The sequence below is a fragment of the Falco peregrinus genome, chromosome 5 (assembly GCF_023634155.1).
Source record: "Falco peregrinus isolate bFalPer1 chromosome 5, bFalPer1.pri, whole genome shotgun sequence".
Lineage (NCBI taxonomy): Eukaryota > Metazoa > Chordata > Aves > Falconiformes > Falconidae > Falco > Falco peregrinus.
In genome coordinates, this window is record NC_073725.1 from 38,193,161 (window position 1) to 38,215,276 (window position 22,116).

At 37.4% G+C, this 22,116-nt stretch overlaps 1 long non-coding RNA gene across 1 annotated transcript in view; it reads left to right on the forward strand.

Moving 5' to 3' along the window:
* The first annotated feature begins 201 nt into the window (after positions 1 to 201).
* The window catches only part of LOC129784618 (uncharacterized), a 39,120-nt gene continuing 17,205 nt past the window's right edge, over positions 202 to 22,116 (forward strand). The window contains exon 1 of the long non-coding RNA XR_008747566.1: positions 202 to 422. This is a non-coding gene — a long non-coding RNA (uncharacterized LOC129784618). The remainder of the gene's footprint in view (positions 423 to 22,116) is intronic.

Below are 22,116 nucleotides of genomic sequence, written 5' to 3' on the forward strand. Positions count from 1 at the left end.
GTGTGTTGTAGAGGAATGGAGGCAGTGGGTTGATTAGCATTGATAACATGCAGCTGTGGCCTTGCCTGAGAGGCAGGGAGTTGATTAACATGGATGATGTGCAGCTGTAGCTCGTTCCTGCTAAGTGGTTAAATAGCCCTGAGGATTGTAGAGGAGGGTGTCAGATGTAAGAGGAGCAGTGTGGTTTGGCCTCTGGAGGAAGGCGCTACAGCACAGAGTGGAATATGACCAATGGTAAAGCCTTATTATAGCCTACTAGTTTGTGCTACAACAATTGGTGCCCAGTGTGAGGCTGACTGAGTTGGACTACAGGAGTGTGCGAGACTTTGCAACCTTAGAAAAATCAGCTGCAGGCATGCCCCCAGGGAACCTGTCATGGGCTTTTCCTCCAGCGTGCCATAGGAGAGATGAGGATTTCTCTGGTAAGTTCATAAATTCTGCTCACCTACAGCAAATCTGGACAATTTCAGTAGCTTCTCTCTCATTTAACTGCATTTTCTAAGCTCTTAACTACAAACTGGGATCAAAGTGCTGAGAGTCAGGAAATCTGGGTGCTGTTTTAGGGCCTGCTACTTCAGCATCTCATTTCTGCCGTATAAAAATGGGATACTTCTACACACTTCATTTGTAAAGCCTATTAGTCTGTGCAAAAGTAAAGAGCTATGTGAGAGTTTAGTATTAGTATAATCCCATGCTGCTCTGTTCTTCTAAATCTAAGGGGACAGAGGATGTTCAGTCCCTTGTGCTTAGTTCTGCCTCCTTCAATCCTAGTAAATGTTAGAGCCTGCTTATGGGCTAATGAAAGCCACATGCATCTCAAATGTGCAGATCCAGAGTAGATTTCCACTTAGCCAAGCCCTACACAGTTATTTTATCTTCTCCTCAGGCATTTTCAGACTTCTGGAGTCTTTGAAGCTATTGAAAAAGTTCCTCTGTGCTCTGTAAAATATATAGGGATGAAAAAAGTACACTTTCATTTTTTACATAAAGAAGGAAACAAAGTCATTGTTAACTGTTTTTAGTTATAAACTAAATGGTGATATGCCACCATTGCATAAAGTCCTTGGTAATCTTTTTCTTCTTTCCCAAAACCCACAGAACTATAGCAGGATCCCTGCTGCAAACTAAGACAAATGTGCTAAGAAAAAGAACGCATGTTCCCTTTCATCAGACTGGAAAAGGGAAAGAATAATGACTCGGGATTAATTGAGATAAATTCTCAGTTGTGTTTCTCAGTCAGTCATGGAGAAAATTATGAAGCAAAAAATACCCAAAGTAATAGAAGGCATTCCATAACCAAATATTCTTGAATATGGTGACTCTTACATCCAAAGGATGAAAGCTGGTAATAGACTATCTCCTATGATCAATAAATGCCCAGGAATGAACTGATTTACAGGCTTTGACAGAAACCTTCCCTTCAGAGCTTTTGTGTGGGAAGAAGTAAAATGAAAATTTTATACTCAATTTCCTTCTTTTTTCAGTTTGAGGCTTAGCTTGTGAAAAGGTGAAAGCCAAGCACAGCTAAGGCAAGAAGGACTCTTGTATGCCTTTTTGCTTTCACCCCATGACATCTATGATTAATAAGCTTCAAAGTGTACAAAACTCTCCCTAGAGGAAAGGTTTACATGGAAGTAAGTTTTAAGTTTCCTGATGAGAAGTTAGGGAAAGTGCATATAATGACATTTAGCTTCATTTTTTTAAAAAAAAAAACAGTAATATGTTAATGGGTTTTTTTTGGTTTTGTTTTAATTCATGGCAAGGAAAGGAAATAATCTGGTTTAGAAGTTGCTTATTTCCAATTCTAATAAGTTTACTAGGAAAGCATTAGAATATGAAAGTATTCAGATGGTAGAACAGCCTTTTTTGTATTTATAACTTTAGTTTTATAACACTCTCACTAATCTAGTGGAAAATAAATTTGAAGAAAATTGAATTGAGTGAAAGCACTGAAACTCATCTACTTCACAGATTATATGCCTTAGAATCATATGCAGCGTGCTCTAACATGTGCCTGATAAATTGTAGAGGAATCATTAATGCTCCATATTTTCAGTAGTTCTTTGACCATTAATAGCTCAAATGTGTGTCAAAATTAAGGCTCCCCAATTTTACTCAAAGATAAACCGATTCAGTCTTTTCATCATCACTGTGTGAACAGAATGCCTGAAACAACTCAGAGTTCCTGTTTACCTTAGGGGTCTGTTAACTCTGGAAACTAGTGGTATGCCACAGGAACATTAGCCTTGTAATTTTTTGTTTTTAAAGGCAGAAATGGACAGTGATCTCATAATGGTGAAAAAAGTCATGTAACATCCCTGAAAGTATATCAAGAGGAGTGAACAGAGGATTTATGCCACTTCCCACTGACAGAAATCTCTAGTGTGCCAAATCCTGAAACGTCTTTTTTTGTGTGTGTCAGGATGCTAAAGTCCTGAGTGTGGACAAAGTTAGTTTCCAACATGCTTAAACCTCCCTTCATGACACTTCTAATATGAAACCTGTTTGATTTTAATAGGAGCAAAATCTGCAGTGGGTGGAAAATTTAGGAGTAGTATAACATGTAGTCATAATTGAAATGTAGCTATGTTGAAATGATTTTTTTCATGGTACATGCATCTGAAAAAAATAAACAGTTAACTCTTAAGAAATCATTTAGTGGTACCGGATATTAACTTTGTTACCACCACCAAAATGCAAGAGAAATAAGAGACTTTTCTTGGAGTGAAGTTTAGCTTGTATCAAATACGTGTTATATCAGCTTGCTTTCTTTCTGCTGTGCTCTAACACTGGAGTCAAATACCCAAACAAATGAAATTATTAGATATAATAGTGGTCTTTGTGAAGAACATTATCTGTCCTGGAAGGAAGTAAAAAACCCTCTCCAAATACCAGTGCTGCAGAATGGAATTAGAGTGAAGATAGAGGTTGAAATGTTTGAATAATCTTATTATAGACAGCTAGTGATTCTGTCCACACACACACCATTGATATCCAAGAAGCTGTTATTTTGAAGTTACAATCTGTATTTCAATAAATTACTGATCTCTAGGAATCTGGCTTATCACAAGCTCAAGATAAGTCTGCTGTCTTCTAAACCAGTTCAAGACATTTGACATGAATTAACAAGTAAAGGTACTTTCTTCAAGTGCTATAACCCTTCAGTGTAAAACTGTAAAATTCTTCATTGGCTGTAATTTGTGTGCTCTTTCTTTCTGTGGAACAGGAATATAAAGAGGCCAATTCTGAGTATTTTTTCAGGAGATGCTTAAATAATAAGAAGCAGAAATATTACTAGAGTGATCAATTTAAGAACACATTTCTGCTCATAGAAAATGGGTCAAAAATCAGGCTTTTTCTGTCCCCACTACTACTGTTTATAGAAACAAACAAGCTGCACCTGTATCACATGCAGAAATAATATCAGTGTTATTTTTAATAAGGAGGCTAACCAGAATGTCAACATTCAGCTTAATTAATGTCAGTAAATCACACATATGTATGTCTTCATTTGGTAGTATTTGAACACTCAGGTAACCCCATCAAAACTCAGCTCATTCAGTGACAGCTTAATATTTCCTTCAATTTGGAGCCTGAGTAGAGGTTCTGAGAAGACATACAGAGAGGAGAAATACAGCTGAACCCCTGGTTATACTGAAGCTGGGGAGTGATGAGATAGAACTTTTGATAGAGTAAGATATGCTTACTCTGTATTCAATACTTGTAAAGGATCTCTTGGCCAAGAAACTGTAAATGTTGGTGCCACAGCAAAAAGTGAGAATTGACCCTTCCTGCAACCCTTAAATTTTAAGTTAGGAAAACAACGGATAACTCACCAATTTGTATATATGCCCAAATGCCTGATGCCTTTGATGGGAAGAGTTTGAATAAGTTAGATGCACAGATAGTTTTTACTAATGGAGAAGCGTAATTGTTGATACTTGAATCTAAAGCTGTGGAAGCAGAGATTTTTAGGTTAAAGAATACAGAGATCAAAGGAAGAAACACTTGAAGTAGAAGATGCAGTAGGCCCTTTGGTATGGCTAGTGGAATCCCAAGTTGATCTAAGTTGACTGAACCAGTCAGTTGCAATTATGCATTGTAATTAATGAATTAAAATTACACAGGGAAATAAGTGGATGGGCAGTGACCTCCACTGCACAAGTAGTAGCACCCCCTCAAATAGTGAGAGAGATTGCAGAAAGAGAACATAACAAAACTCATCAGGACTCAGAAAATTTGGTTAAATACCTCTGTAAAATTATTATAAGCAGGCAAATAATCAGATCAATCACTGAAAAATGAAAAAACATGCTAGAAAAGCAATCCAAATAAGGGGAACCACATTGCATTAGGAACTATTAAAGAAGAAAATGCACCCAGAGATTATTGGCAAGTAGATTTAAACTGCCAAGAAAAGAGAGATACAAACATACACTGATATCAGTGGATATCTTTACTGGATGGCCAGAAGCCTCTCCCAGTTGCACCAACAAAGCAAGAGAGGTAGTTCAGGTGGTGTTGAAAGAAGTTGTTCCAAGATTTGGTATTCCCTTAGGGATGTCATCAGATCAAGGATCACATTTTATTGCTAAGATAGTACAGCAGCTGAGTAAAATGTTAGCTATAACCTGGGACTTGCATACTCCATGGAGACCACAGTCCAGTGGCAAAGTTGAAAACGAATTATACTCAAACTGCAATTAAGCAGAGTTTGTCAAGAACATCTATGACATGGGTGCAAGCATTCCCTCTAGTGTTACTTAGAATTAGGATACAGCCTTGCAAGAAAAACCAGCTCAGTCCATATAAGTTGCACTACGGACATCCTTATCAGGCTTCCCACATTCCTGGAGATCCACATATTAAAAAGAATATTGATATTAACAATTATTTGATTTCTTTAGGGAAAATTTTACAGAAACTTCAGAGATGCATAGTAAAAGATCCCTAGGACTGGATACTCTTGCTTACTCTTTTCAGGCTGAAGACAGGGTGTATGTCAAAACGTTGGACTTGGAACCTTTGGCTGAGAAGTGGAAAGGACCATTTCAGATATTACTGATGGCTTGTATGGCAATATAGGTGGAAAACAAGGGACTGTGGATTCATTATTCCAGGATAAAGAAAGCCCTTGCTCCCAGTTGGACTGTTGAACAACAGTATCCCCTTAAGCTAAAGTTAAGGAAATAGTGATGAAACTTGGTGATTTGTTATGAATATTTATGGTGGCAACGAGTCAGGCTTGGTTAGTTCTAGGATTGGATCAAAATATACATTTAGTTTTGGCATAGAATATCACTCAATTCACAAGAATGATTGTTGGATTTGTACCCACATGCCAACCTCAGGAGAAGGTATGCCTTTAATAGGAGTTCCCTTTTCCTCCAATAATTCCTGGACAAATGCTGCATATTGGACAAACACCACCATGAATAAGAATCCTAGATCAGAATAGAAAAGTGAATTGCAAATAACCATCTTAAGAGAAGACAGTACTTACAGCCCTTGCTTACAGAGCTTTCAGAAATCATACATTTCTAGGACAATATTAGGGGTGTGATGCAACTACTTCCCCTAATATGACCCATGTGAGTAGTTTTTGTCAAATGTGGTTGCACTGGCCTCCTAGTCCCATTAGGAACAGACTGGTATTGGTCATGTGATAATCAAACTTCAAAAGTACTGCCCCTGGGTTGGAAAAGGAGCTTTGATCCCCAATATGACAATAATTGCTAAACTACACCGACAAAACAGGTGGATTAGAACTTTCCTCAAATTAACCCAAAAGAGCCACAATGTTATCGCAGACGGACCCACAAGATTCCACAGCTTTATTAGATGGTTTATCCCATGGTTAGGAGTAGCCCAACTAGAAAAGATGATTGTAAATGTATCAGCTGTAATTGAGAATATTGAAAACAAGACCACTGATGCTATGCATGCACTTCAAATAAATACCTAGTTTATCTCTGGTAGTGTTACAAAATTGAATGGCCCTTGACTGACTTCTGGCTTCACAAGGAGGTGTTTGCAAAATTATTAATACCAGTTGTCATATGTATGTGGACCAAAGCAGCAGAATTTCTACTGACTTAAAAGAGATTTGGGAACAAACAAAAATTTTGTATCAGGGTACAAAAGACATACATCCTGGGGTTTTAAAGAAATATGGAACAACTTTACCTCATGGCTGCTGGATCTGAGCTGGTTAAAGAACATGTTTATTATTGTTATTCTTGCTGTTTGTATCTGTGTTATTGCTTGCCTGACAATTCAATGTTGTAGCTGTTGTAGCCAATTGTGGTACAAAATTAAATATGATTATTGAGGCTCTGGGTTGATAGCCAAAGCCTCAAGAAAAAGGGGGGGGAGCTGGTATAATTAAAATATAAAGAATCAGTAACGGCAGGTGAAACTGAAGCAGTGATTAACTCTACCTATTGAATAAGCTTGCTAAGATGTAACAATCTTTTTGAGACATCTGAGGTATAACAACAGGCAAGGGAAGTGGGGGTAACAGAGCGTTGCAGTCAAAACCATATAGCGCAGAGAACAAATGAAGTTATGTAAGAATACAAGTAGTGTGCACGTTCCTCAAGTTCAACTGAAGTCCAGCTACTTGTTGACCATCAGGGGTCTTGACAGACCCCAAGAAAGACTCCCAGGAGCGTAGTGTGCATACACAAGTGGCTTATGCATATGTAAATAATTTTGGGGAACTAGTTATAATATGTATTAGATTTTAGATTTGGGAGGAATATGATGAATATGTCTGCTTTTTTGCAATAAATTGGGGAATGCTGGTCAGATTGGTGTGGATGATTTGAGATGTTAATCTCCATACATCCAGCACTGCAGTAAAGGATGCCTTCCCTCTAAACTTGCAAAATAAAGTCTTAGAGGGCTTCCCCCCCCCTCCTGTTTTTTCGGTATCGTGGTTACAACACCAAGGTGTGATATTCAACTTTTACTGAACATGATGGCTCTATTTGGTCACCTGAATGTAGGTGACTGCTACTGATTTGAGACATGCTAGGAAATCTGAGACATGAACACAGGCTGGAAGATATGACCAAAGACTTACAGGATACCTTTGGGGACAGTAGCTGATGATCAGGTGGGAGCATTTCAGACAAGCCTAGATCCCTCCATTTCCAATCTGAAAGACTATAATGTTGTGAACTAATATTATACACAAGAAGATAAATGACACTAACCACTTGAGTAGATCAAGGGTGATTATGTGTTTTGGCACAAATACACTTATGGACACTCAGCTCATGAATTAGTGCTGTAAGAGATCCATCAATATTTGTGCATGTGGAGGCATTCAGAAGAAGAGCTCAGTAGATTGACTCCACCTGATTAGGAAGAATGTTTTTCTGAACTCAAGGCTGACACAAGTGACTGAATGAGTTTTAAACTCGGACAAGAAGAATATGAAAGACTGATGGTCTCTGAGCCCATTTTTACAGTAGAGAAAACTCTCCAGTGAAAGGAGATAAAGGAAAAGAACTCTACAAGATGAAAGGATGAGAAAGAAGCTAATAGCAGAAGAAAAAATCAGATAAATTATACTTACAGAGATAGGACTGTACCACCATCTGGCTAGGAAGATGAATGAGATGAGTAAGTATCAGCTGAGAAATTCATACACAAATTTGAAGAACATAGATAAGAGCTGGAGGGGTGAAGGACATGAAAATGGATATTGTAAATGATAAAACAGACATGGAAGAAGAGGAAAAATTAAGGAATAGTTATTAGAGTAACATTCAGAAAACAAAGTTAAAGGTAGATTAGCATTGTATATTACTGCTATAATAGACCATATTTAGAAAAATGTATTACATAGATAACATTTTTTTGTGTGTGTGCAAAAATCAGTTTAGGGCAGGATCATTAAGAAAGGATCTCCTGGGGATGTATGAGTTGTCTGGTTCTGAATATAGATAGATCTAACTATAATGCTAGTAGAAATATAACTGCCACTGCAAAGTATTTCATTATAGGAAGCTCTAAACTTTCAGACACAAATTAGAGGAAAAAGTAATACTAACAATGCTAAGTTCCAGATACGTTCTGAATATTATAACCAACAGATTCCATTTTCAGTTACTGAGTCAATGTTCAGTGGTATTTTTTAAACCATGTTTTATGAAGTAAGGAAGATAATAGTTGCAGAAGTATTTGGATGCAGGGAAAGCTGCCAAACATCAATCTGTACTAGGCTTTTGAATGGAATTAGAACAAGTAGCAAGAGGATCTTTAGCAATCTAGATCAAAAAAATAGAGAAATTATCTGCATGTAGGATGGTATAGGATAAACAGTAGTCTAAATATGAACCCAGAATAAGTGAATGCTTTGCTTCAGTTCCTGTGGGCAGAAGGGCAAAGGGTGAGACACAGGCTAGGAGTAAGAAAGGGAACAAGCACTTACAGGATGGAAGAACAAGTGCTGGAATTCACTATGCCTATGCTGGTGTGACTGGATGACCTCCAGCCCAGAATTTGGAAGACTACAGTAAAAACAGCTTTGACAGCAAAGATTTTAAAGAAATCTACCAAGTCAGAGCTGGAGCACGTATCTGGTAAAGAGCAAATGCTGCAGCTGTTTTTAAGAGGATAAAGCGATTTAGGCACCTTTATCTAGTTCCAATATCATACATTGCTTTAAAACACAGTTTGGAAGGAAGGTTAATTGAAGACATGGAGTTAAAGTAAAAAAGCATTAAGATCCAAGATAATGATGTCACTGATATGGTAACTTATATTACAGATATGTTGGCATCTTACCTGTCTGAGGAAAGTTTTTGCTAAGATGTTCAGATGGAACACCTTCTTGGATAAACTAGAGAAGATAGGTGTTGGTGCAAGAAATGGGAGATGGGAAGGAATTGGCTTACCAGGGATTTCTAAATGGCAATCTGATTGCATGAGAATGACTTTTTTTCCCATGGAAAATTCTCTCCGTTAAGGATTTTCATACAGCTCTGTACTTAATGGCCCATTTGCTGCCTGCTTAATGGGAGTAGAATTGAATGCTCCAGGCATAATTTTATCTAGGATGCTGAACTGAAAAAGTCAAAACTCAGAGAGCAATGTCAGCAATAAACAACATTCAATTTCCTCTCTATTTTTCATGTATTAAGTATATACATGCTTGATACTACTTTGTTCAGCTCAGCCTGACTAGTTGCAGCAGAATACTATAACCTCATTAGAAAACTAATGTCTATTATAAAAACATTGTACTAGAGATACAGGAGGTTGGGACCAGCTGCTGCAGATGGTCATGTCCTGGCTTTCCCTGCATGTCCAGAGGCTTAACACTACCTGGACAAGTCTACACATAACTGTAGACATCTACTAAGTTGTGTCTTTCAGATGGACTTGATCAGACACAATCTGACATGTATATGGCCATATGGTTTCCCGACCAAGACTTACTCATGCCCCATGGCTGTCCATGCCTGAGTATGTGAATAGGCCCAAGACTGGTGACTGATCGCAGGTATATTCCTTTGGCTTCTGGAGTGGCCATGCTGAAATGCGCAGGTGGGGAAGGCAGCTTTAAACCTGCTGAGGGTATTCGGCACTTCTTCCAATTAACAGAGAAAGGAGCAAGAAAATTGTTGTGAGTTTATAGCTTTAACTTAGCTGTTACCTTTGTTTATGATTACAGATTGTCCTGGTTTCAACTGGGATAGCGTTTATTTTCTTCTTAGTAGCTGGTGCAGTGATGTATTTTGGATTTGGTGTAAGAACAGTGTTGATAACACACTGATGTTTTTATTTGTTGCTTAGTAATGTTTATACTAAGTCAAGGACTTTTTAGTTGCTCAGGCCCTGCCAGTGAGAGGGCTGGAGGGGCACAAGAAATGGGGAGGGGACACAGCCAGGACAGCTGACCCAAACTGGCCAAAGAGGTATTCCTTACTGTGGGACTTCATGCTCAGTATACAAACCTGGGACAAGGTCGGCCAGGACCTGCTGATCACTGCTTGGGAGCTGGCTGGACATTATCAGCGGGTGGTGAGCAATTGTGTTTTATATCACTTGGTTTCTTTTCTTCCTTCCCTTTGGATTTAATTCCTTTCCCCTTCTCCCTCCTTTTCATTATAACTGTTAGTGGTTTTGCTATGGTTATTATTAGTATTTTTATTTTACTTCAATTATTAAATTCTTATCTCAACCATTGAGTTTTACATTCCTTTATGATTCTTCTCCCCATCCCTCGGGGTGAGGGGGTAGTGAGCAAGCGGCTGCATGGTGGTTAGTCGCTGGCCAAGGTTAAACCACAACACAGATAAACTTCATTTTTCTGAAGCTGATAAATGACATGTAGGAGAAGTTTTAGCTTCCCAAACAAGCTCCCACCACCATTTTGGCTGTTTGTAGTCAGTAAGTTTGTGACTAATTGCCAGAGCCACATGACTTTATTTTGTTTCAGGCTGAATAATTTTTCCTTCTCCCCCAAACTCCTAAGAACTTTCAAGAGAAAAGCACAGACACACATGAATATTCATGACCCTTTTGGGAAACATTTATGCAAATAAATATCCAGTGGTATGAATACTTTCGAAAACAAGAGCAAAGAGTTCCAAGTGCGAAAGCAAATTTGCATTTTGGTTTCAATAAATAGGTGTGGGTTTTTTTCTAAGTATTCAATCAATTTGACAAACTGGGACTAAGTAAAGCTCTACTACCTAAATACTGTGTAGGCAGAGATTTGCATATTCTGGTTCATGATTTGATGGTAGACTGTAGCGAAGGTAAATGGTGGATTCTAATATCATTGTAGTGACTTCAGTCAAAAGGGCTGGAAAGGGTTCATATGGATTAGTGAAGAAGTCTGAAGGGTTAACAACCATCCACTGATACAAAATGGTTAGAATCCCCTGGTGTGACAGAAACTGGGAAAGGAGAAACCCGGAGTGTCTGAAAAGAATAAACCTCTAGTATCTGCTTTGTGATTCCTAAGACCCAAATTGACTAGCTGAGGTTAGAAAATGCAGATTTCCTACCTGCCCCTTACAGGTCAGCTCTGCTTTTTGTATAGCAGCCTTTATGAAAAGTCATTTAGACTTTCTCATTTGAGGATCTCCATGTTTAACTTTCAGCGCAAAGCCCAGTAACTGTGACACACATAACCCTGGTGTCTGTTGCCCCTTACCTTTCTGAAGGGCACTTGCAAGGGGAGTCTGGCTTCAGCTTCTATATCATTTCCCAGTAGGTAGTTGATTACATCAATAAAATACTCTTGTAGATTTCTTCTTGTAAGGCTGAAGGAAACTAGTTCTCTCAACTTCTCAGATATCATATGTTCCACCTCATAATCTTGGTGGCCCTCTCTCAGACTTGCTAAAAATATGTCCATGTCTCTCTTGTACTGGGGAGCCCAAAACTAGACACAATACTCCAGATGTGGTCTCATCTGTGCTGAACAGAAGGGAAAATCAACTTCTTAAACTTGTTTGTTAGAGTCTTGTCTATTGATGTGGTTAAACCCCAGCTGGCAACTAAGACCCACAGAGCCACTTGCTAACTCCCTACCCTGGCGGGATGGGGAAGAGAATCAGAACAGTAAAAATGAGAAAACTTGTAGGTTGAGATAAAGACAGTTTAAGTAAAGCAAAAGCTATGTATGCAAGCAAAGCAAGAAATTCATTCACTGCTCCCCTTAGGCAAGCAGGTATTCAGACATCTCCAGGAAAGCCGGGCTCCATCATGCATAACAGTGACTTGAGAAGACAAAACACCATCGTTCCAAATGTCTCCCACATTCCTTTTTCTTACCCCAGCTTTATATGCTGAGTGTGATGCCATGTGGTATGGGATATCCCTTTGGTCAGTTGGGTCACCTGTCCCAGCTGTGTCTCCTCCCAACTCCTTCTACACCTACTGTTCCTATTCCTTCTGTGTACTCACTGGTGGGGTGAGGTGAGGAGCAGAAAAGTCCTTGACTCTGTGTTAGCACTGTTCAGCAATAACTAAAACATCCCTGAATTACCAACTCTGTTTCCAGCACAAATCCAAAACATAGCCCATACTAGCTACTATGGAGAATATTAGTTCTGTCCCAGCCAAAACGAGCACACCTATGCAGTCATACACTATTCTTCAGGGCCTCCTCTAATCTACACTTTAAATTGTCATTGTTATCACTGGGTATAAAAGGTAAACTCAAAATTACCAGCTATCCCACAAGGAAGAAATACGCCTGCTAAATATCTCTGAAGTAACTCATTAACACAAACCCCATGAAGTATTTGCATAGCAATGGAACTATAATGTCTTTTAAGTTATAGAGAAAAATCCATGGGCTTGAAAGAAACACTATTTCATCTAATCAAATCTTTTCACAGCTGTTTCCTGACTAGAAACTGTTCCACTTTCCCAAGAAAAAAAAACCTCAAAAACAAAAAACTTTTTATTGAAATGCATTTTCATGAAAAAATTCATTTTTAGGAAAAATTAGGTAAAAAAATCTTTGTCTTCTTCATGGCTGTCCTTTTGATGATCTACTCTTTCACACTTTGGAGCACTGAAAAAAGAAGAATAGTACTTAAAACTCCAAATGAACCAAAATACATTAATTTACTTTTTAACTGAAAAAGAATTGGGAAAGCATTTAAATATAAGAAATCTTTAACAACTGTGTTACAGTTCACATAATCAATTTTGTTCACTACCATACCATGGGAACACTGATTAAAATTTTACTTTTCCTTTTTACCCTGTTTTAATTAAAGCTCGCCTGCTATTTGCATGCTTCTTTATTAGTTCTTCCAGCATAAGCATATTCAGGCATAGTCAATCTTCAGAAGTGTAACCTCAAAGGTACCTCTGGAAATAGCACTGTAACCACTTGGTGGTTTTGCTTTACAGTGGTAAAAAAATCTGAGACAAATTTTTTGTAAGCAGCAGGCACATACACTATTCTGAGCTTCTTTCTTCTGACCCTAGGCAGCTATAGAATACTGAAAGATTTATGCAAGTTGGCCATACTTTTATTATTTCAGGAAAAAAAAAGCAATAGTTAAAATGTGGCCTGTGATTGACAAAATGTCTTCCATCCACACACCTTAATGAATTCAATTATTAAAAACTGTTTAAAAAGCACTTACATTAAATATTCATGACTAATAGTTAATGCTTAACTTTTGACTCTTCTGCTGTAAATATCACTTTAGAGCCTAGACACTCCTGGAAATCTCATTAATTTGACAGAGGGGGATAAAATTACTGTGAAGATGTCAGATTTTCTAAAATGTGACAGAACTTAAGGAATACGTGTAGCATGTAATAAAAGTCAATGAAAACACAAACTATTGTGGGGGGAGTTAACACCATACTAGTGTGAGAATTACCTCTCTATGGTGATGAAGAGGACCATAATAGTTTCCTCTGATTCAGTTGCTCACATGAAAAATGTTTGCTTCAGCATGATGAAATTAATTTCTTATGCTTTGTGAAGCCAACAGGTCTGTTTACATTATAGCTAGGAGGTTTTTTATCTCATGGTTGTGCCATCCTTCATTTTATTCCTTTGCATTTTAGCAATTTAATCTATTTTATTAGAAAACTAGGAAAACTATTATACATCTCTGCATTGGATATAAACGAAAAGGAACCTCTAATTTATTCAGGGGGGTTGTTTTTTGGAGTACACAGGTGTGAATTCACTGAGGTTAGAGAAGCTGCCAGTTGCTTATTAACATGAACTCATATCGCAAGAGTAGGATTCAGTATGATTCAGTCAGTATATTGTGACTTCCCTTAATGTTGAATCAAATCTTTGTTCTAAGTAGAGGCTAACCTGCAGGGATGATAAGATGTTCTATTTTGGAAGAAATACATCTTTGCAGGTGAATTTTCAAACAGAATTGGATGAAGCATAACACCAAGATGTGAAGACACATGTCTATGCTGCAGAACAGGTCACAGGTATATGATTTAATTTTGAACACGTTCATGGCAGAAACAGAAAGCCATTTAAGGAGAAAAAAACTCAGGCATGATTCTATAAATACAAGGTTAAACTGCTTTGAATGCTGAAGTCAATATTTCTTGCTTCACTAAGCCATAAGAATATGAGAGCTTATTCGTAATGCTAATTCAGCAAATGCTGGCACTCTCCATCACAGACCTCAAAAGTTTGGCCAGAAGAGCTTCTACCTTGAAATATGTGGTCTTCAAAAAAGAGTATTTTTAGGCATATTCTCAATAATTCTACATTCAATTATATCGATTTTATAGTGTGATTAATCTTGACCTACATCAGTGAAAGACAGAAGGTAAGGTGAACACTATATTCATATCTTTCACATTGGAATAGGAACAGATTTGCTTCTTTGGTAAAAGCTGTACATGTGTTTGAGGTGCTTGTCTAAATGGACAAACCCATTCTCATGCAGTTTACGTCTGTTGTATCTTGCAGAGCTTTAGCTGATCTGATCTTTGACATAATGATATTTTCTGCTAGGTTACTGTTAAAAACTTAAGGGGACAGAAAAATGCTTATTATTAGCAATAAGTACAGAAAGCCATGGCTGACTTGATCTAGTTTTCAGCACGCTCTCTTCAAGTGGGAGGCTGGATTATAGATCTCCAGAGGTCATTTCTGATTCACACTGCTTTTTCACTGAATAAAAAATGCAATGATTCTTCTTGGATTTTTGCATTATTAAAGCCTTTACTATAATCATTAATTACTGACTTATTAAAATGGACTTATATGCATAGGAAGTTTGTCAAACATTATTTTCAGGACCTTGTGTTTTCAAGAATATAACAACTACAGCCAGTTTCTTTTCTGATATTATTTCCTTAGATTAAGGACATTTTGAAAAGAAACTTGTCAGCCCTTGTCAGACCTTTTTCCATTTCATTACTACTTGGGAAGAACTCGGCTGTTCTAGTACTGTTAATCCTTCCCAAAATCTTTCTTGCTAACTGCAACAATTTCAAAAACTTACATTTACATAATCAGGAGTGACAGATAAAGTCACAAAGCATGTGTTATAAAATAGATTTAAGCAAGATATTGTTTACTAAAATATTGCAGATTTAAGATCTGTAAATGCTAACTGATGTAGTTTGATTGGATGGAACAAATCTAGTAATAATCCAGTTTGACACTAAGACATAAAAAGAAAGAGGTGGTCAAGCTGCATTAGATTAATCTTTTTTGGTGATCAGTTATAAACAGGCAAGTAGGATGTAGGGTAAAGATGTATCTTCTGGTATCTATTTGCAGCAGTATGTTCAGCCCAATTTACCATGCTATTAACATGAAAATGAGGGCTTAGTCACCATAAATAGTCATACACATGCTAAAGCAGTGTAGTCAAATAGAGGTGTTGATACAGATAGGTAAAGAAATAGCATTATTTCCTGTTGTTAGAGCATTCCTCAAAACCAGAGTGGTGTGATCACTTGCGCTTTCGACACAGTGCCTGTTATTTCATACACAAACTGTCATATTATCAATAAGTTCAGAAGGACAATATTGATTTCTGTGTTTACACACTCAACAGTAGCCATTTAGTTCTCACTAATATGGCTCCTGACCTTTCTCTGATTGACAGTTCTTCCATGGCAGCTGACAGATTCTTTAGCTTCTTCATTTGAAACGCTGCTGTAATGAATTTGGATGATACCTGTCAGTAAAAGCTGCCTATGTTTTAAATAAACCTGTCTCAAGATCAAATGTTTCCTTTGGATTTATTTCAGATGAGCTAGGTCGTCCTGCTGACTCCTGCCACCAGCAGAGCTGGAAAGTCCATAAGCCCTAAATCAAAATGCTGTCTGAGTGAAACTCCAAAAAAATGACTCAAAGGCACCAACATATTCTGAAACTACAGGAAATTGTTTGTATACTTTTTGTGGAAGCTGTCCTCAGTTTAACTCCAGGGCTTATGTAGACCTAAGAAGTTGCAATCCTTATTGCTTGGAAACCACTGCTGCTTTTATTTTGGAGTAGAGATAATACAGACTTGTTTGAATAAAAGATTATAATTGAGACCTGTCAGGTTGTCTAGTACCTGTCGAGCTGTCTATCTGTGCAGAAAGTTTCTTACACATAATTTCTTGGTGTTTTTTTCTATGTGAAAATTAAGAGATATTTCAGAACTGTAGCCCTATCCAACAGATCTTTTTCCCTATTCAAAACATAAAGCCAGCACTACTTCTTTGCCCAGACATCTGCATCTTGAATTTTGCAGTCCCACAGTCTTCTTTTTGGCTTTGGCATAAACCAACTCTTTCTCCTGTGAAAAGTTTCAAACTGTTGCTGCACAAATCAAACTGGTTGCTTGAATTACATGGCTACCTCTTCAACTTCCTGCAGCGGTCTCCTGGTTTTTATTCCTCTCTTGGAGACTTAGTCCCATCTGGGCTGTCATCTCTTAGAAACTGAGTAAATAATCTTCTCTCCAGACCACTTCCACCTTCATTTTGCCAAAGATTCTGAACTCTAATTGTCTTGTATTCAGGTTTTACCACAAAAACACTTTGATCTTTTTTGTGTGTTGTCTTTTAAGTACAGGAGGGTTCTTCCACAAAATTTCATGAACACTTTTACCTTTTTACCTTTAAATCTCCCCTTCAACTCTGAAAAAAGGGGGGGGGGGGGGGGAAGAGAAGAGATTTTGGCCCCAATTCATCCTGCTTACCTTTGGATAATTAATATTTAAATTAGGAGACTAGTCACACTGGGTTGCCTTTATCTATTAGTGAAGAGAAAAGTGATCAACATAGAGAGTTATTTACTTTAATATTGCCACAGGCAACGATAACATAAGCCTAGGGTAATAAAAGTGGGTATCTCACTTCAGTTCCTTGATAATTCCAGACCTTGGCAAGCAGCTGGTACACGGTGTCTACTCCATATTCATTACTGTGATTGTTCCACTCCAGCTTGTCCTAACTCCACCTGCCTGAATCACATTTCGCCATTGTCCTTATTAAAACTGGGTCTTCTGGGGGCTTGTCTTTGGGATTCTTCTGCAGAACGGGCTGGCAGCTGCTCTTGAAGTAGTCCAAGTGCTAGAGATCTTCAGTAGAGTTTTGGCTAAGGGTGTACAAGTTAAATTACTTTTATTTTCTTGTTTCCAAACTTAATGCTTTTAAACATATTGAAACACTCATGAAGTTTAAGTTGTTCCCATGTTATATGAAAACATTGCAAAAAGCTAAATAAATGCATGTTTTGTAGACTTGCATAATCAGCAGTGACTGACTATGAAAAACAGTATGTGATGTTGAAGGAATTATTTTTCATCTCATGTGGAAATACCAAATTTTTGCTCAATTGTGGAAAGAAAAAGGATACAAAGATGGATCCAAGTCTCCACTATGCTTTTAAGTGTCTATTAGTTCCAGATCTTTTATGCCCTGGACATCTGTATGAGATCTTTGCCTGGCATTTATACTGACTAGACAGAAGAACAGGACTAAATTAGTATTCCTTTTTTGTTTGATGCATTATATGGAAATGTAGCTAAATCTTTCTTATTCTTCTGATGAGATACAAAAGAAAAGAATGTGGGACTCAGGCAAAGACGCTAAATACGTGTTTCTGTGAGGTATTTATCATGCCTGGAATTTAGGAAGGAGCAGACAGGAATGGGACAAATGCCATGGAAACACCTAGGGTTACAACTATGTAAATGTGTAACTACACCATCACTCTGCTGGAAAAAAAGCCTTTCCTATCAGTTTATTAAAACCTCACTTTCTACATTTACCCACTGTCCTTATTTTTCAATTTGTTACTAACAGAATAATTTGAGGCACAATTATAATCTATAGAAAAGTTGGGGCTGAGTTTTGACTGTAAACCTCACTAGCTAGGTTTCTTATTATTACTCCTCTGTGTTAACTTTTCTTCCCTTTCCAGTCTTTTTGGATGAAATTTGCTTGATGACTAAATATCACAATAACCTGAAGATCAAACCTCAAAAGTCAGAAATCATCACACACTGGGAGATTTAACGCAAATAGATGAATTTGAATTTTACACAAAGTCAAGGATTTTTTTTATTGTGGCCAGGTCAATCAGGATTTCTCATCAAGTTCATAATAAAACATCAGAGCAGATGAGGGCTTCTCCCATTAGCCAGACATTTAGCTAGACTCTGAAGCTGCAGTGACGTAAGAACAATACCTGCTGTCAGTAAGTTTTTGAGATGTGTTGCACACACTGCATTGGAAATGGCAATGCTTGTGCATACTTTTATGTTCCTGATGATGCACTTGGCAACCCAACAGATGGACGGGTTGTGGTGTCAGTCAGTTCTTTCACTGGACGGCAATAGGCACCAGAGGCCTTTAGTCGGTGTTTGTTGTGCTTTCCACAGTACAGAAGTAATTTGATTTCTGACATATCTATTTGCTGCCGATTTACAACCACTTCTGCTTCTTTTTGCATTATTCAGGTCTCTAGTCCAATGATTCCTTTCTCCCTAAAACTGAGCTCAGTTAGCCAAAAGGAAAGTCCAAAACTGGGAAAATAACCTATTACTTTTAAATCTACTTGTTTTTTTCTGGATGGCCAATACGTTACACGTAGACAGGGTTAATGCAGACATCAGTTACTTTTATACTTACAACTGGCAGAATTTAAAATTTTGGCAATAAGTTTTAAAGCTGGGCAAGTTATACAAAAAACTTCAAATTCTACATTATTTTTTTTTATTATTTGAAATCTGGTGTCTGAGTGAGGTCTCTTTCCATGATTTTTTTGCCTGTTTCTTCTGTGTGCGTTGTTTCTGAGGTTGTTGCTGGTGAGGTGCGTTACTCCAGGGGTTTGCTCCATTTTGATAACTACAGCCTCCTGTTCTGAGGATTAGAACAAGATAGTGTCTGAACATGCAGAAAAATCATGACACCCCTGTAAGCATAGCAGCCACTGTACATCACAAGATGGATGCCAACTTCTTCTGGTCCACGATAGGAAAGCTAGGAAAATGGTTTATATGCTGTAATTTAAATTATGTAGTGCAAGTGGCTTTCATGATAGAGCTAAAGTTTTGCAAGGACACCCACGATCGTGTGCTGCTGTGTGTGGTAAGGTACCATTTTATGTGTACTCTAAGCACATGGCTATATGGAGAATAAACTCAAAACATGCAAATCAACAACTTGTTCACCAATCTGAAATTAGGAAGGAAGCAGGATATGGAACAGACCTATGAAGTCTGAACTTATGAACTTACAATCCAAAAATAATTGATTTATCAGACTACATTCTTTCCTCTATGCTGAGGTGAAATCTCCAGGAAATATACCTCTTGAGACATCTTCGCCATTTCTGTCTGTGTCAGAAAAGCAACAGAAAAAAGCTTTCTTGGTGGCTTCCTCCCAGTCTCGAACTATGCAGACAAGTTTATTTAATAATGTGTACACTCATTATCCCCTTTGTCGTTTGAGAAATTCTGATGTTGGTTTTTTGCTCTTTTTTAACTTCACAAAAAGTGCAGTATCCAGAGCCATTTACTATATGTAAAAATATACACTTTTTTTTTTTAATCTAATCCATGTCCTATATTTCTGAACATATAATGAACTTTTTATACTTCCTGGGTGAAGACAAAAATATTGCAGAAACGTTTGAGCCTTGATCTTGCATCTTGTCTTTGCCCAAAGGAAACACAAACGGTAGGACTCCAAGAAAGGTAATTTTAATTATTTTTTCTTTGTGGAGCCTGATTAGTAAGCATGTAACAGTGGTGATCTTATTGCTATTACTTTAGACCTCTTGCTTTCCCATTAAAAAAGTCTCTTTGCAATTTGTTTCAGTATGTTTATTTCATGGAGCTGGTAATGATGTTGATCACACCCTAGAAGGGAGTGGGAGAATTGCTGGTCCTACATCAAGTGGTTACAGGGAAGAATATAGCTTCCATCTACTGAAAAGTCAGTCCCATTTCCAGGACAATGATAGCTTCATCTTCTCCTTCTATTCTTCTCTTTTGAGCCCACTGTAATAACAGTGTACATATTCATATATTCCAGAACATGGAAAAGGCAATTACAAATACCTAAAGTTTGGACTCATCAGCTCTGAATAACCAAATTTCATTCAGTAAACTGGCATAAATCTCAAAAGATTCAGCACTCACTTTGAACGTTTCCAAAATTAAACCCATTAATTAAAATAATTTAACTTGAATTAGGAAGTTGTGCTGCAGCAATACAGTTTCCAAAATAAACACAATTTAGTGAGATTACATGTTTTAATTAGATACTACTCTATGGCACTTAATATGATGTTGGATGGCTTGGTTGAAACAATTGTTTGTTTATATGAAAGACATGACTTTTATTCCTTTCAGAATGATCTTTTCCTAGAAAAGTTCCTAAAACAAATTGTCCTTGCCCCTTTTAATGTACAAAATGCCACAGCTCCACTAGACTTCTCACTCCTTGAGTTTACGTCCTCTAAGGCACCAAACAATATTGTAATAAGGTTTTATTGCATCTTATTGACATAGCATCTAGTTTTTAAAATGGTAATTACACATGAATGGAAAACCATGAACAATTTTAAATGGTGATTAGCAGCATTTATATGCCAGTGAAACAACCCAATACGCCAAAGAAAATAAAGCTTTTCTGGCCTTTCCACTTGTCTTACAAATCATCTACAAATTAATAACCACCCACAGTTTCATGAAACAGTATCAGTCTTCATGATGACTGGCTGCTGTTCAAAGGAAAATGAGGAATGAGAGGTTAAAAAGGTTTTGTCGGAATTATCTATTAAAAAATAAGCATAGAAGGAGCAGAAGGTGAGACAAAACAATGGAAAACACACCAGCTTTCAGATAATCAACAAAACTGTTATTTAACTTATACCACCAAAGGAATTTGGCTACATTAAAATGCAAATCAACATAAAAGGCAGCAATTTACCATACAAAATGGGAACTGGCTAATATAAAATATGGTGGTTTTCCTTAACAGGATCACTGAATTCAGAGGTCATAAAAAAATACTGTGGTTTAAGTTTCTGTGAAATCATATTTAATGTTTCCTTCCCATGACTTCACATTCAGTGACCACTGAAGCTTTGGGAGCTATTCTATCCTCTAAGTCTTAAGATTTACTACTAATAAGGGCTTTTTAAAGAATAAACATTAGAAAGACTGTTCTCTTTTCACCAATGCATCAACAGATCATCAATTACAGTGGGGAGGCAACTTCTGGCATTTGATACAGATTTTATGAAAGGGCTGCTTCTGTGGACAAAACAATAATTATCCAAATGCAGAAATGTTGTCTTTTCAACCATGTTGGGTTTTGTATCTATATCTTTCTACTCCTAGCTACTTATTCCTTTAATTTAATTTCATTCTTACAGGTCATCAGTACATTTAACCAAATGTCTGAGTCTATTGGGAACTATTGCCAGTAAAGTCACCATTATCTTACTGGAGACCTAGAAGAGGGCACTCACTGTTGAAAGGGGAATGCTTGACAACAGATCTTTCATCTATAATGCCTTGTTGGGCTAAACCTGATCACTCCCTCACAGCATTACTATTTCAGATACCTCTGTGACAGTTCTGTCACAAGTGTTGAAATTCTGAAATTTCACTATAACTATGTATTTCATGTTACTGCAATAGTTTCCGATCAATTGTAGTCAGCAAAGCATGTATGAAGATGTCTGTTTAGATACTATGTACCAAAATTATGCAGTGCCCTTCCTGGTATTGTGTTTATAGTGATGTGTTTGTGTAGACTTGTAAGTTTATGGCTAGGAGCCATATTTAATAATTCTAAATCATTTTAATTAAAAAGTTTCTCCATTTATAACTAAATATTCTACTGGTTAATCCTGAAAATTCCAGTTGAGTTCTGACTCTTCCACAGATAACCCACATCTGCCTGGGTAGGGTTCATCTCCACCTAGCCTCAAGTATCTACATCTGAACTAGCTGCCTTGGAATCCTTTTAAAGCCAACACAGACCAAACTGGTCTCGTTCGTGTCAAGTGTACAGTGCTCCTCGACCGTGAGTGCGTGTCTAAACTAGGTCACATGAATCAAACCCTCATCTCTTTTTCTAGTTCAGCCAGAAGCACCAACATGATGAGGCCAT